The following is a 13622-nucleotide window of genomic DNA, read 5'->3' as shown; positions in this document are numbered from 1 at the left end:
ATAATTTAAATATCTTAATATATGAATGTCCGCAAAAGTTCTGTCAACTATGTCACTAACAGAACTCCCCCCTTTAACTCAAAAATGGTTTGTCCCAATACCATGTCACCAGCATCACATGATGCCATGTTCCTCTTTGGCAGACATTTTGAACACATTGTGGTGATTGTCCTCTAACTTTTTACAATATGTTATGTATAATAGCACATTGTCAATGAGTATATTAATTGACCATCAACAATGTTACGTACATTGTTATGGTTTACAATTGTTTAATGATTTTAATTCAATTATATGTTCAAATGTGATGTTAACCTGTTCAAGAAAATGACATGTGGTCATCCAGGCAAGGCCTACCATTGAAATGATGGGTCAAAATAGGGAAATTGTCAATTAAGTTACCCAGTACTGTAGTAACTTAGTTGACAGGTAACCTAGTTGACAATTTGTATGACATGTAGATGTCATTACACATCATTATCAATGGAATTTTGCACTTCTGCCTTGAAATGAACATAGTGCTGATGGTTAATAATGTGTCCAGTCAACTATGTTATTTGCGTCAAATGTTTGACTTTCATTGTCAACTATGTTGCACCTCATTTTTTCAAATTTAAAATATCTAAAATAGTGCTTCTGATATCCTTTATAGTATAATGTATATCTACACAGGTTGGAGTTTTACATGACATCTCTTAAAACTATCAAAATGACCTGTATGGTAGTTTTATTATACAAAATATCCCTATCCTTAATGACAGTGCTCAACATATCACATGAAAAAACAAAACTTTAATACAATTATTTTTTAAACTTTAAAAAATCTTTGGATATATGGTAGAATAGACTCTAGAGCCTTTCAAATTTGATTTTACTTGAAGTGCAGGACTTAATCAAATGATTGTAATGACTTCAAGTTTGTCCGTAACATAGTTGACAAACTGAGTAGTGAAAACATCCTTTCCCTTAAAATAAATAAAAATGTTTAAGCTTTGCAACTAGTGGATATGTTACACTGAGGAATATACTAACTTGAACCACTGATTGTTCTATTGAGAAAGAACACTTTCTTTGTACTGTTTTGTTGATGTGAAATGCACCCTAAATTATAGAATCAGTCTTAAGTTAATAGCTATAATGGCATGTTAATGTAGTTGTATTTTACCAAACATTGCGCTGCCTTATTATCAGTGGCGTTCTTATATGTACAAAAGTGGTGGGGCACAAAAAACGTAGATGTCTATATATAAGCTTCTGCAGTGAGGTTCATGGCTGGCGAGGCACTGGTACTGACTCTTCAGGTTTACAAATATTATATTTTGACCTAAACCAAAATATAATATTATTTTCAAAAGCTTTTTTTTTGTCTGATGCTTCGATTAATTTTAAACAGACAGTTCAACAAAAGGATACCCAAGCAATGTAATGTTATCATTTAAATATTGAATTGTTCTCTCTTAGTAAGATCCCATTTTCAATAAAATTGCCGTCTTACCTTGACTTGAAGATGAAGTCCATTTGCCTATCCTTCTGCACAAAAATGTCTTACTTTTTTGTAAAAGTCCTCCTTATCTTCTTGTAGTTTCAAAAGTCTATCATAAATCTAATCGATAGATTTATGATTCAAAATTATAAAAGTAGGGTAGACATGTGGATATTATCCGGCTGAACAAAACGTGCATTTATCTAACAGGTACGTTTCCCACAGATCTTATTTCGAGCTATTTTCTAAAATCCTATGGAGAAATCTCATTGCTTTTTTGTGGAGGGAAGCCACGCGCAGCTTACTTCCGGGTTTTAGGACGCGTCACTGCAGCTCTCCTCTTCACACACCACACTTTTCGCGGCACACGTACTTACAGCCAATCGGCTCTGAATTATGTGAGATGACGTATGGTGGGGATGGCAGCTCAGTGCCCCGATGGTCATTATTTTTTTGCCACACACATTAAATAGGAAAATACTCTGAGCATGCGCAGTGTAGTTTTTACAGTCACTGTTCACTTAGACAGTGAGAGGGAGGGGCATGATCAGGTTTTGTCCCACATGGCTCTAAACAGCTCAATAGGCACACACTGTAGACACTAATTAGAAGAACACAGACTAAAACAGCAATGTACAGACGAATCAGATGATTAACCATGATCTTAAAATATATTTTATATATTTTTATTTTTTGTAATCATTATTTGTAATACTTTCTGCTGACACTAGGTGGGGCTGGAGCATAATGTTTACTGGAAACAAATGTTAGGGCTTGCATGTAAACTACACTTTGTCCTTGGATGATGTGAAATGTCTGTTTACTTGATGTATTGAGTTGAGGTTACCAGCCTTGGAGGTCTACCCTGATTTTATTAATCTGGCTGCTCCACCTCCCCAGAACCTGGCTAAACTGTAGGAGGTATTTCTGAAGAACCCCATCAGCAGCCTAATGGAGTAGGCCCTGCGCATCTGCAACCACAATTGTGAGTTCCAGCTCGTCAACCAGTCGGGACCCTGTCACAACCCAAGGTTTGTCACAAAAAATAATATGTATCATCATTCTCTTTTCAGTCATGTTGTAATATTAAAACCTAGCTAGGAATGAATCCAGGGTGCTGTTTATAGATCAGGTATTGAACAATTCACTTTAAATACAATGTATTTGTCAATGTCATTGTATCTGTAACATTCATCAAGTCACAGCAGGTCAAAAACTTAGTTTCCAGTGCATCTCTTATTAAACATACCTAAATAGTTGCATGTAAACCTCACATTTCTTACTTTCTGTAAAGCACCTGCTGACTAATTTATCGATTCAAAGTCTGTGGAAAATATACCAGCTTTAATGAAGACACATGATGTTGCCAATTAACAATGACAATTTATTTGTACAGGTCTTAGGAGGAAAAATTGTATCTGCTCAATGAATCATGTATTGACGAATCACTGTGTCTAATCTTTGTAAATGTTCCTCCCTGTGGCAGATTCAGCATGCAGGTGCTGCTGAATGGGAGGCGGTTTCCTGTCGCAGAGGCGTCAAGCAAGAAGGTTGCGAAAAAGGACGCTGCTGCCATCACCCTGAGAATGCTCACCACAGAGATGCTGAGCACGGGAGACGATGTGGACCAAGTGATGGAGGTACTCCCAGACCCTAGTGCAAGTTCTTCATTAAATGTGTGGAAAAAAAGCTCCCATTAGCCATCTTAAGACCCCCAAATCTTGCATCGGAGGTTGGTCACCCACTCGACATGTAAGTAGAGAGTAGCTGGGCAATGTCTTTGATATAAGACTAGATATTGTCTTGGACTTTGGAAATCTTAATAATAAGTGTAGATTAATTTCGTTTTGTAAACTTGCCAGAATGTTTTAGCTTCACTATTATTTACCAACTTATTTATTACATCCATATTACTGATTATTTATATATGCAGTGTACTACTGTAAATATAGGAACTACATTATGTTTTCCTGGTGTAAAACAAATCAATGATCATAAGGTGCAAATAATTAGATTCAGAAAACAGGTACATGACAAGATGTACAACAATGGAAAATCTACGTAAAAATCAAATAAAGTTGCAATTTCAAATGTAACCAATGTGATATGTAAATGTTGTTTCGCTCAGCCTTAGTAGAGAATAAACTCAAGTTCTTTATATAGGAGGGAAGAGAAGGGCTTTTGCACATCTTCAAAATGAGTATAATGTCTTTAGAAAACTAGCAGATCGCCCTGGAGGCTGAAATAAATTATTGTGTGGCCTCTGTCACGCTGTTCTGCTCAATTTGCTCAATACTGTTCAAATCTCTCCTTCTCCCCTCCCAGCCTCAGTTGCCCCTGGGCTCCTCCAGTGATGGCAGTGGGTCTGGGACTACATGTCCCTCTTCGCCCCCTCTGACTGCAGGCGAGGGCCCGGACTGGTCCACCAGTCGGAACTCAGCAGCAAAGCCCCGGGCTCTAGCGTACTTCAAAAGACCCAACACTGCGTTGTTGTTGAGGTTTTTAATGAGGTCCCCGACCCCTGCCTCGTGAGCCACTCGCAACTCCCTGGAAAAAATACATTTCTTTAAGAATTCAAAGTTTTGGAACATTATTGAAAGTAATTTTCCGCTAACAACACTTTTTCTCTGCTCGTGTTCCCTTGGGACCTTTGGTTCTTAAAGTGACTGAGAAAAACTATTAAATCCTCCTCTTTGCCCCTGCTCAGGTTCACATTTCAGGCTAAGCTGGGCGCACGCTGGTTCCCTGCAGTGTGTGTGCGTCCAACAAGAAGCAGGGAAAACAGGAAGCAGCAGATGCCGCTCTACGGGTTTCTGATTGGAGAGGGCAGCCCGCACCGGGGAGCTAATCCCAGCTGAGGTACTGACTTCTTAATGGTTCACATTTTCTGTCATGAAACATTAGCCTTCTCTTGCTCACCGTGGGGATTACGCAGAGCATAATGGAGTTACAGTCAACTAGGGGTGGGCGATACCACAAAATCTGGATTCGATCCGATACCAAGTAATTCAGGGCCAGTATCGCTGATACCGATATCGATACCGATACTTTTTAAAATGAAAAGCGTCTTATGTACTTTCATATAGGGGAGAGCTGCATGACATGATTTTTGAGCTGAAAGCATCATAGACTAAATCTGAATTCATTTTCATGAATAAAGACAGGACCGTTTTTATAGACAAACGTTTTATTTTTGCAAATTTATAGTGCAAACATGAAAAATAACAATACAAAGTGGCCAGAGTAGCGAACTGCTTCTTGCACACATCACAGTTCGCTAAGTTTTCATTGTCAGTTGTGAAATAGCTCCACACAACGCTCCTCTTTCTCTCAGCCATCATGCACGTGTGTGTCGCACTCGCGAGTCGCTGGCTGCTGCTGCCCTGCTGGCAGTCAGCTTGATAATCGGCGTTCAGGCAGGGAGCGCTCGATGAGAGGAGGACAGCAGTGGAGAGAAAAGAGCGCATATACTTGTGTTCGTCTGCACATAGTTTTTGATGAAATTGACGAGTAGAGGAGAGGGGGAAAAAAGTATCGATCCTATTGGCTCTAGTATCGATATTTTGAAACGTAACGTAATATCAGTAGTATCGATATTTTGGGATCGATCCGCCCACCCCTACAGTCAACACCTGCATGTAATTGGTTAACCACCTCACATGGGCAAATCACACATAAAAAATAACATCTGCACACTCAGACTAACATGTAACCTCAGTTAGAACATAATGAGTCTTAAGGTAACTACACCCTGAGGCCCCGGCTCCACGAGGACGAAAACGGGTTGAATCCGCATATTTCTCATGCGTATAGCCCTCTAAGCTCGACGACGCCGTAAGGGAAACGTAGAAGAAACAGACCCCGCAAACGACAACGGGTCCAAAGGTGGCTAGATCTGGGAACGGAGCGCTCTGGGGGGTCCAACGGGGCCGTGGAGTCGCCTATACGGTCATTCGTTTTCATAGCCCCGCCTCTCCCCGCCTCACAGTCATTAATACTTCAGACGTACCAAATATTAAATAATGCTCATTTCCTTTTTGATTTTGCCTGTCCTGTTTGCACCCCTCTCTCTAGCTCCCAGTGAGTGGCAGCACTTTGCACGACCAGATAGCGATGTTGAGTCACCAGCGCTTCAACGCCCTGCCCACATGTATCCAGCACAGCCTTCTGGGACGCAAGATTCTCGCCACCATCGTCATGAGGCGGGGGGAGGGCCTGGGGACCGTTGTCAGCCTGGGAACTGGTATATCCGTCAACTTTTGCATGCATTTTTCCTTGATGTGAAGAAGTTTTATAGAACTCTGTGCTTAGAGGCATATACTGTCAGAAAGCCGGACTAGGTCACTGCTGACCAAGAGGCGTTGCATTGGTTCATGCTCTGACATTGAATATGTTTCTATTGTTTTGCTTTTCTGTCAGGAAATCACCGTGTCAAAGGGGAGGAGCTGAGCCTTAAAGGGGAAACTGTTAACGATTGCCACGCCGAGATCATCTCCAGAAGTGCAATTGAAATGCTCTGGGAAGTGTCTGCCTAAATCACATTGTACCTGTGACTAAGCACTACTTTAGCCCGTTCTGTTTTTGCAGGATGAGGGGGAGATCCAGGTTTGCCTCTGGAGGGAGTCCAATCTGGTTCCCATAACAGTCCGGCAGTGGCTCAGTCAGTAGGGGCTTGGACTGGGAGCCGTTAGGGTCGCTGGTTCAAGTCCCCGACCAGACCTAAATATGGAGTGTGGACTTCTACTTGGAGAGGTCCCAGTTCACCTCCTGCCCTGCTGTGGTTGCCCTTGAGCAAGGCACCGGACACCCCCCTTCCCCCCCACTCCCATTGCTCCCCGGGCGCTGTACAATAGCTGCCCACTGCTCCTAGTACTAGACTCCTTGTACTAGGATGGGTTAAAAGCAGAGGCCAAATTTCACTGTGTGCTGTGTGCTCTGCATGTGTGACCATTAAAGAGGGTTTCATCCCTCCCTATTCTTCTAAATAGATGGCATGTTGATCCTGGTGAGCCATCTGCGTGGCAAAAATGCCCCGAACCACGGTTTCTCCTTCCACTCCACAGCCTTCACGGAGGTAGAGGTGAGTAAAGTACTCGAGGTGTTTTACTCATGCGCCCTATATGGCTAGTATTTTACTAAACATCTGGCAACAATGACTAAATTGTATGTTTATGTTCTGTAGCTTCTTTCCATGACAACAAAAATCAAGGTGGAGGGACTCCGCGTTTTAGAATGTGGAGACGCGGAGCTGCTACAGGAGAACGGGACCAGGATCGTAGTAGATCGAGCCATTTGGTTGAAGTACGAACCTCCAATAGTCGCCATGCCAGAGTTTAATTTCATCTTTACTACGTTGGCATCTGTGCACGTCACATGCATTTAAAACGTTAAAAACACACCATGCCCCTATTTGCCCACCCTGGACTAATAAATGTCCTTGGTGATTAACACAGGGGGGCAAATTGAATCTCTCATAAACCTGTAGTGAAGGAACACCGTCCTCTCCCCCAGAGTGATCCTCTCCCCCAGAGTGATCCCTCTCCCCCAGAGTGATCCCTCTCCCCCAGAGTGATCCCTCCCCCCCAGAGTGATCCCTCTCCCCCAGAGTGATCCCTCTCCCCCAGAGTGATCCCTCTCCCCCAGAGTGATCCCTCTCCCCCAATGCACCCCCACAGTCTGAGGTAGAACATCTGATGAACTAGTTGGACAAAAACACAGGAACTAACATTAAGCTAATTGAGGAATTGATCTCCAACAATTAATGTAATGTTAAAAGCTCGTTGAGCCAATTTATTTCAAATAAGTAATGTGTAAGTGGCACGGCCTTGTTGAATTTCCTTTTGAGTTTCACGCTCTGTGGCATTATTACAATGATGTTCACATTTTTTGTCAACAGTAGTCATCCTTCGGGTTGGTGGTGATAAGCTTTATTCTGAGCAAAGCCACTAGGTTGCTAAACTACTGTTATCTTAACAATTTGTGATTTATTATTGAATGTCTTTGCTTGCAAGTGTGTACGGGGACAAGCTGCGCGGACAGGTGGAAGAGCGCTTGTCTTTCTATGAGACGGGCGACGTGCCACGCAAGAATCTGGATGTCATGAAGCTGTGAAAGAGGTGAGTGCAGAAAAGAAGCTCTTTACCCATGGATCAAATGTGTCCTATAAAAAGTTCAGTCTGTAAATGCTGTGGATGATGACAAGCTTTGTCCTGACCCTACTGTGGGGGTTTTTAAAATGATTTAATGAGCCTGACGCAGCATTAGGATGTAGAAATGATGAACCAAACAAGCCAGTTTGCAACCATTTAATAATTTTTTTTGTCCTAGGCTACTGAGATCAAGCGGAAGCGTGAAAAGAAGACGCTGGCGAGACCAACGGTGAAGCTGAGGTAAGCAGTGGTTTTAGTTTCAGGACTCGCATGTTTTGATTTGAGATTTGACCCTCACATGGTCCTCTCAGTGTACGACATGCTAAATTATCATGACTCTGAACCATTGGCTGGTCCCAAATAATGGACCCGATCACTGAAGTGAGTCAGACATTGCATCCACATAGAGCAGGATGTATATACATTGAGGGCTTGGAGTAAACATGAATATAGTTATTAACCTTTTTTACTGTCTTACAGGCAGAAAATGGAGACGCAGACACAAAGCCAGCGGCCGAGGAGATGGAGGTCGAGGCAGAGGAAGCCCCTGCTGCACAGAACGGAGCCGAGGAAACCCCAGGGAAAAAGACGTGGAGGTTGCTGTGGTCGAAGATAACGGAGCAGAGGTGTCTCTGTCTCTGTGTGTGTGAGCCACATGATGACATGTATAGATGCCGCAGCCTCCGGGCCGTGAGGACCTCTCATCTATCACCCTAGTCTGATGGCTGCTCGTTAATGAGGACCAGTGTTTCCGCCAGACCAGGGCTGAGAGGGCGTCCACCCCGAGAGCGGGGGGGGGCGGGTGCTTGAATTTTGACTTGAGCCGTCCCTTATAGATACTGTCTTTTTACGTTAGTGAGCCGGATCATTTGGCTCGGCTCTCTTAAAGCGCCGGCTGTGTTTCGGCTCCCCAAGCGGCTCTTCATGTTACCACAGTTTACCACGGAGCCTCAGTTTCGCCGCTGCGAGGCTCTGGTGTTCACGCGCGTGCTCCACTAGCACCGCTCATCGCGTCCCAAATCGCGCACGTTCCGTGTTGTGCTGTAGCAGGCACCGCCGATGTCGGGGAAACAATCTTCAATACTCCGAAAAGAATCCCACCAGACTCCTTTGCCTCTCCAACAGAGGGATGTCCTTTTTCCTATTTGTTATTTCAAGCGATTAAAAACTCTCGACTCAACTCTCATGTTGATCCTGGTGAGCCATCTGCGTGGCAAAAATGCCCCGAACCACGGTTTCTCCTTCCACTCCACAGCCTTCACGGAGGGTAGAGGTGAGTAAAGTACTCGAGGTGTTTTACTCATGCGCCCTATATGGCTAGTATTTTACTAAACATCTGGCAACAATGACTAAATTGTATGTTTATGTTCTGTAGCTTCTTCCATGACAAAAAAAATCAAGGTGGAGGGACTCCGTGTTTTAGAATGTGGAGACGCGGAGCTGCTACAGGAGAACGGGACCAGGATCGTAGTAGATCGAGCCATTTGGTTGAAGTACGAACCTCCAATAGTCGCCATGCCAGAGTTTAATTTCATCTTTACTACGTTGGCATCTGTGCACGTCACATGCATTTAAAACGTAAAAACACACCATGCCCCCTATTTGCCCACCCTGGACTAATAAATGTCCTTGGTGATTAACACAGGGGGGCAAATTGAATCTCTCATAAACCTGTAGTGAAGGAACACCGTCCTCTCTGCGGATCCTGTCGGGAGAAACAAACACAAATGCAATGACTTTGGTTGTGTTCAACCCACTGCACAACATGGTTCATGCAATGGTAGTAAACCTCTGCTTAACACCTTTTCTTAATCTATCCTTCAGGTATGGACATCTCACCCATTGATCTGATCAAGGTGCTTCCGGTTTTCGCTATGAGTGGTCGCATTTTCGAGAGCTCCCGCTTTGGAGGTTATTCCTCACGATTTTTTACATATTTCATCCTCCTGACAATATGGATTATGGACTCCTACCTCAACTCATCAATGAGGGCAACATCACTTAGAGAAGGAGAGTAGTGAAAGCAGGGATAAAATGAACCACAATGACTTTTACCTTCTCAACGGCTGGGAAAGGAAACACCTCGCTTTTGGAAGTGCAAGCATTCATGCATTATTAACTGCAAACCCGACGCGAAAGTACTTACCCCCGTCAGGCAAACTAGACCGAAGAAGTATGATCGTCTTGGTCTTATTGTTAGCGGGAGACATCCATCTGAATCCGGGCCCGGTGCAGACAAGAAGCCATTCCTGCAGGCTCGAGGAGCTAGCATCACAACTAGCATCACAACTAGCATCTCTTCCGCTACAGCAACAACTACGCGACGACAACAGAGACCATGGAGACAGCGGAGACCGAGGAATCAACGGAGACTTCGACATTTCCCCCGGGGACGCCTCGGCAGACAGACACGCATGAGGCAGTGACGAGAGGAAGAGAACCGAGATCCGAGGGAAACAAATATCCACCATGTTGTTAGCCACCCTGCTAGCATATCGACGGCTCCTAAAGCTACAACGGAGCCTCCCTCCCCCCACCACCCCACGCTCCAAGCACCACGGCAGGCCGCAAGCCGTTTGCTGTAACGGACAAAGACAAATATCTTCAAGCTGACGACATTATGCATTTAAACAACAAAAATGGACTACATATTTTTCATCTGAACACTAACAGCCTGAGACACCAAACTGGCTGAAACTCAGGCAACTGTTCATGAACGGTTAAGGCAAGCATATTATGCTTTTTCTGAGACCAAATTGGACAATTCCATTACAGATTCAGAGATTGAAATTGAAGATTATCTTGTAGTGAGAAGGGACAGGAACGTGAATGGAGGTGGTGTCTGCATGTACATACATAAAGACACCAATTTCAAAAACCGTACTGACCTGCATCATGAAAATATTGAATCTGTGTGGGTTGAAATTCTTTTTGACAATGCTAAATCTGTAATAGTCGGGACAATCTATAGACCACCGGAACAGAGTGACTTTTATGATACATTAGATGGGTGTTTGGCTGATGTGGGGGATGTAGAGACAATTATTATTGGAGACTGGAACACGGATATGCAACGTAAAGACACGTCCGTCTTCAAGTCCTTCAGTAGGATTTGTGATCTGCACGGCTTCAGCCAGCTAATCACCCAACCCACCCGGGTATGTGAAACAACACAAACTACCATTGATCTCATTCTGACCTCTGACAGGTCCAGGATCTCCAGTAAAGGGGTTATAGCATGCGGTTTAAGTGATCATTATATGATATTCTGTACCCGCAAAAAGCTTAAAACAAAAGGCCGGCTGTCACAAAACAGTCATATCTAGAGACCTCAAAAACTACTCTAGCGAGGCCTTTAACCTAGAACTGGAGAGCCTGGACTGGTCAGATGAGCTCAGTGGTACACAAGTTGAAGAAACATGGCTTGGTTTCAAAAACAAATTCTCTGCAATACTCAATGATTTGGCCCCCCTAAGAACAACCAGGGTAAAAAATCGCGCTGAGCCGTGGATTGCACTCCGGCATACTGACCGCCATGAAAACCAGAGACAAAAAATGCTCTGAGTTTCATAAAAGTCAGTCAATGCTTTCCAAAAGCACGAGCAGTGAACTCCAGGCCCACGTGACTGAACTAAAAAATTGAAAGAAACAGACTAAGAAATGACGTAAGCTCCATGATCAAAACTGCCAAAAAGAATTTCATCAATGACAAAACTGAGGAAAACAAAAATAACCCCGTGAACTTTGGAAATTACTCAATAACCAGCTTGGCTGCAGTAAAAAACTCAAAACGAGATTTTCAAACGTAAACATAAAGACAGATAACAGGCTCATCACAGACAAACTGGATGTGGCCAAGTACTTGAACATTTTTTTCACAAACATAGCCACAACTCTTGTAAATAAATTACCCTCCCACTCAGGGCTTTTTGGAGTAGATCACATCATGACCTACTACAAAAACCTAGGGGTACGCAAAGATGATTTCAGTCTAGCAAGGGTAACAACAGCAGAGGTACTCATTAAACTGAGCGCCCTCAAACCTAACAAGGCCACTGGCCACGACAATATCCCCTCCAAATTCCTCAGAGACACAGCAACCGCCATCTCACCAGTCATAGCTCACATAATTAACCTCTCCATAAAACAGGGAAAAGTACCCAAAGACTTCAAAATTGCAAGAGTAACCGCCCTGCACAAAAAGGGCAGCAAATTGGACCCAGGCAACTACCGCCCTGTTTCTATACTTACCTCCATCTCGAAAGTCATGGAAAAAATAGTATATGAACAGGTCGAAAAGTACCTCGCAGAAAAGAAACTAATCTATGAATTTCAATCTGGCTTTAGAACATCCCACTCCACTGACACATGCCTTCTTTATTTGAACGACCACATCAAACAAGAGGTGGACGAGGGTAAATACTGCGGCATGGTGATGCTGGACCTACAAAAGGCTTTCGACACTGTCAATCACCCCATTCTGATTGACAAGCTAAAAGCAATTGGTTTTGATAAACTATCGGTGAGCTGGATGCAATCCTACCTGGAGGGGAGGAGAACAGATGGTGGAGGTAAACGGTACTCTGTCCCCCCCCCCTCCCAGTGAGCTGTGGTGTTCCACAAGGAAGCATATTAGGTCCGTTACTGTTCCTAATTTATGCAAATGACATGTCATCAGCATGTGACTGCAACTTGTTCCTGTTCGCGGACGACTCAGCCCTGCTGGTCTCTGACAGGAGCAGATTGCAGGTTGAAAAAACCCTCAGCTCCGAGCTCGGCAGAATCTGCACCTGGCTCGCCGATAATAAATTATCATTACACCTGGGTAAAACAGAGTCCATTCTCTTCGGTTCGAAACATAATCTCAGCAAATCCGACGACTTCTCAGTTGCAGTGGGTGACATTATTGTCACAAGTAAGAAGGAAATTACATACCTAGGATCTATTCTTGAGGCAAACCTCTCCTGTGACAAAATGGCATCCAATGTAATAAAAAAAGTCAATCAAAGAACTAGATTCCTATACCGGATCTCCTCTCTGGTAAACAAAAACACCCTGAAAACTCTGGCAGGAGCACTCATTCAAGGGTACTATGACTATGCTTGCACGTCATGGTACCATAGCACCTCCAAGGCGCTAAAAATAAAACTTCAAACATCGCAAAATAAACTGGTCAGACTACTGCTTGACCTTTCATCTAGAACCCACCTCACCTCTGCCCACTTTGACAACCTAGGATGGCTTAGAGTAGACGACAGAGTACAGCTACTTGCAATGGGCCTGGTCTACAAGATCCACTACACCTCTATGGTACCCATGTACATGTCAAAATTCTTCCCAAAGGTCAAGGAATACCATGATCATAACACCAGAGGGAGCTCCACAAATCATGTAAAACCCAGATTTGGCACAAAAAAAGGGGAATACACGTTTCGCAATTATGCCACATCAAGGTGGAACGCTCTTCCCACAACTGTAAAGGAAAGTAAAACTATACTTACCTTCAAAACCTCTCTTAAAGAGCACCTTCGGGGGAAAGCATTGCAAAACTGGCCCCGGTAATGGTACAAATCTCAACCTGTCGTACAATGGACAGCTTCCCCCCCCCATCTATGTATATACTCGCATTTTAGACTCTGTTACTAACTGTATATCTGTAGACTTGGTATGTCTTAAATGTCCGGTTAGGATGTATTAGAACGAAATCTAAATGAAAATTGTAAATAAGCCATCTGTATGTAAAAAACCACCTGTATGTAAATTGTAAATAAGCCATCTGTATGTCAAATATGTCTTATATGTCTTAAATGATATGATGAATTGGAAATGGGGGACCCTGATGTAAACAAGACGAAAGTCTTTCTCTGGTCTGCATCCCCTTAATAATTGTATGTTTTGAGCTGTACTGTACTGTACCCAATATACAAGCTGTTAATAAACTTTTCAATCAATCAATCAATTCAATCAATCAATCAACATTGAGAGATTCT

General features: G+C 43.4%; 3 non-coding genes across 3 annotated transcripts; all 3 read left to right on the top strand.

Moving 5' to 3' along the window:
- The first annotated feature begins 7669 nt into the window (after nt 1-7669).
- On the top strand, nt 7670-7739 carry LOC117478506. Its single transcript, XR_004555470.1, has one exon. It is a non-coding gene; the product is annotated as a small nucleolar RNA SNORD57 (small nucleolar RNA).
- Nucleotides 7740-8282: 543 nt separating this feature from the next.
- On the top strand, nt 8283-8359 carry LOC117478497. The gene has a single exon (XR_004555461.1). It is a non-coding gene; the product is annotated as a small nucleolar RNA SNORD83 (small nucleolar RNA).
- Nucleotides 8360-9234: 875 nt separating this feature from the next.
- On the top strand, nt 9235-9355 carry LOC117478463. Its single transcript, XR_004555428.1, has one exon. It is a non-coding gene; the product is annotated as a small nucleolar RNA SNORA26 (small nucleolar RNA).
- The last annotated feature ends 4267 nt before the right edge of the window (nt 9356-13622 follow it).

This window comes from Trematomus bernacchii, unplaced genomic scaffold (assembly GCF_902827165.1).
Source record: "Trematomus bernacchii unplaced genomic scaffold, fTreBer1.1, whole genome shotgun sequence".
In the NCBI taxonomy this organism is placed as follows: Eukaryota; Metazoa; Chordata; class Actinopteri; order Perciformes; family Nototheniidae; genus Trematomus; species Trematomus bernacchii.
This window is presented reverse-complemented; position numbering and strand designations above follow the sequence as displayed.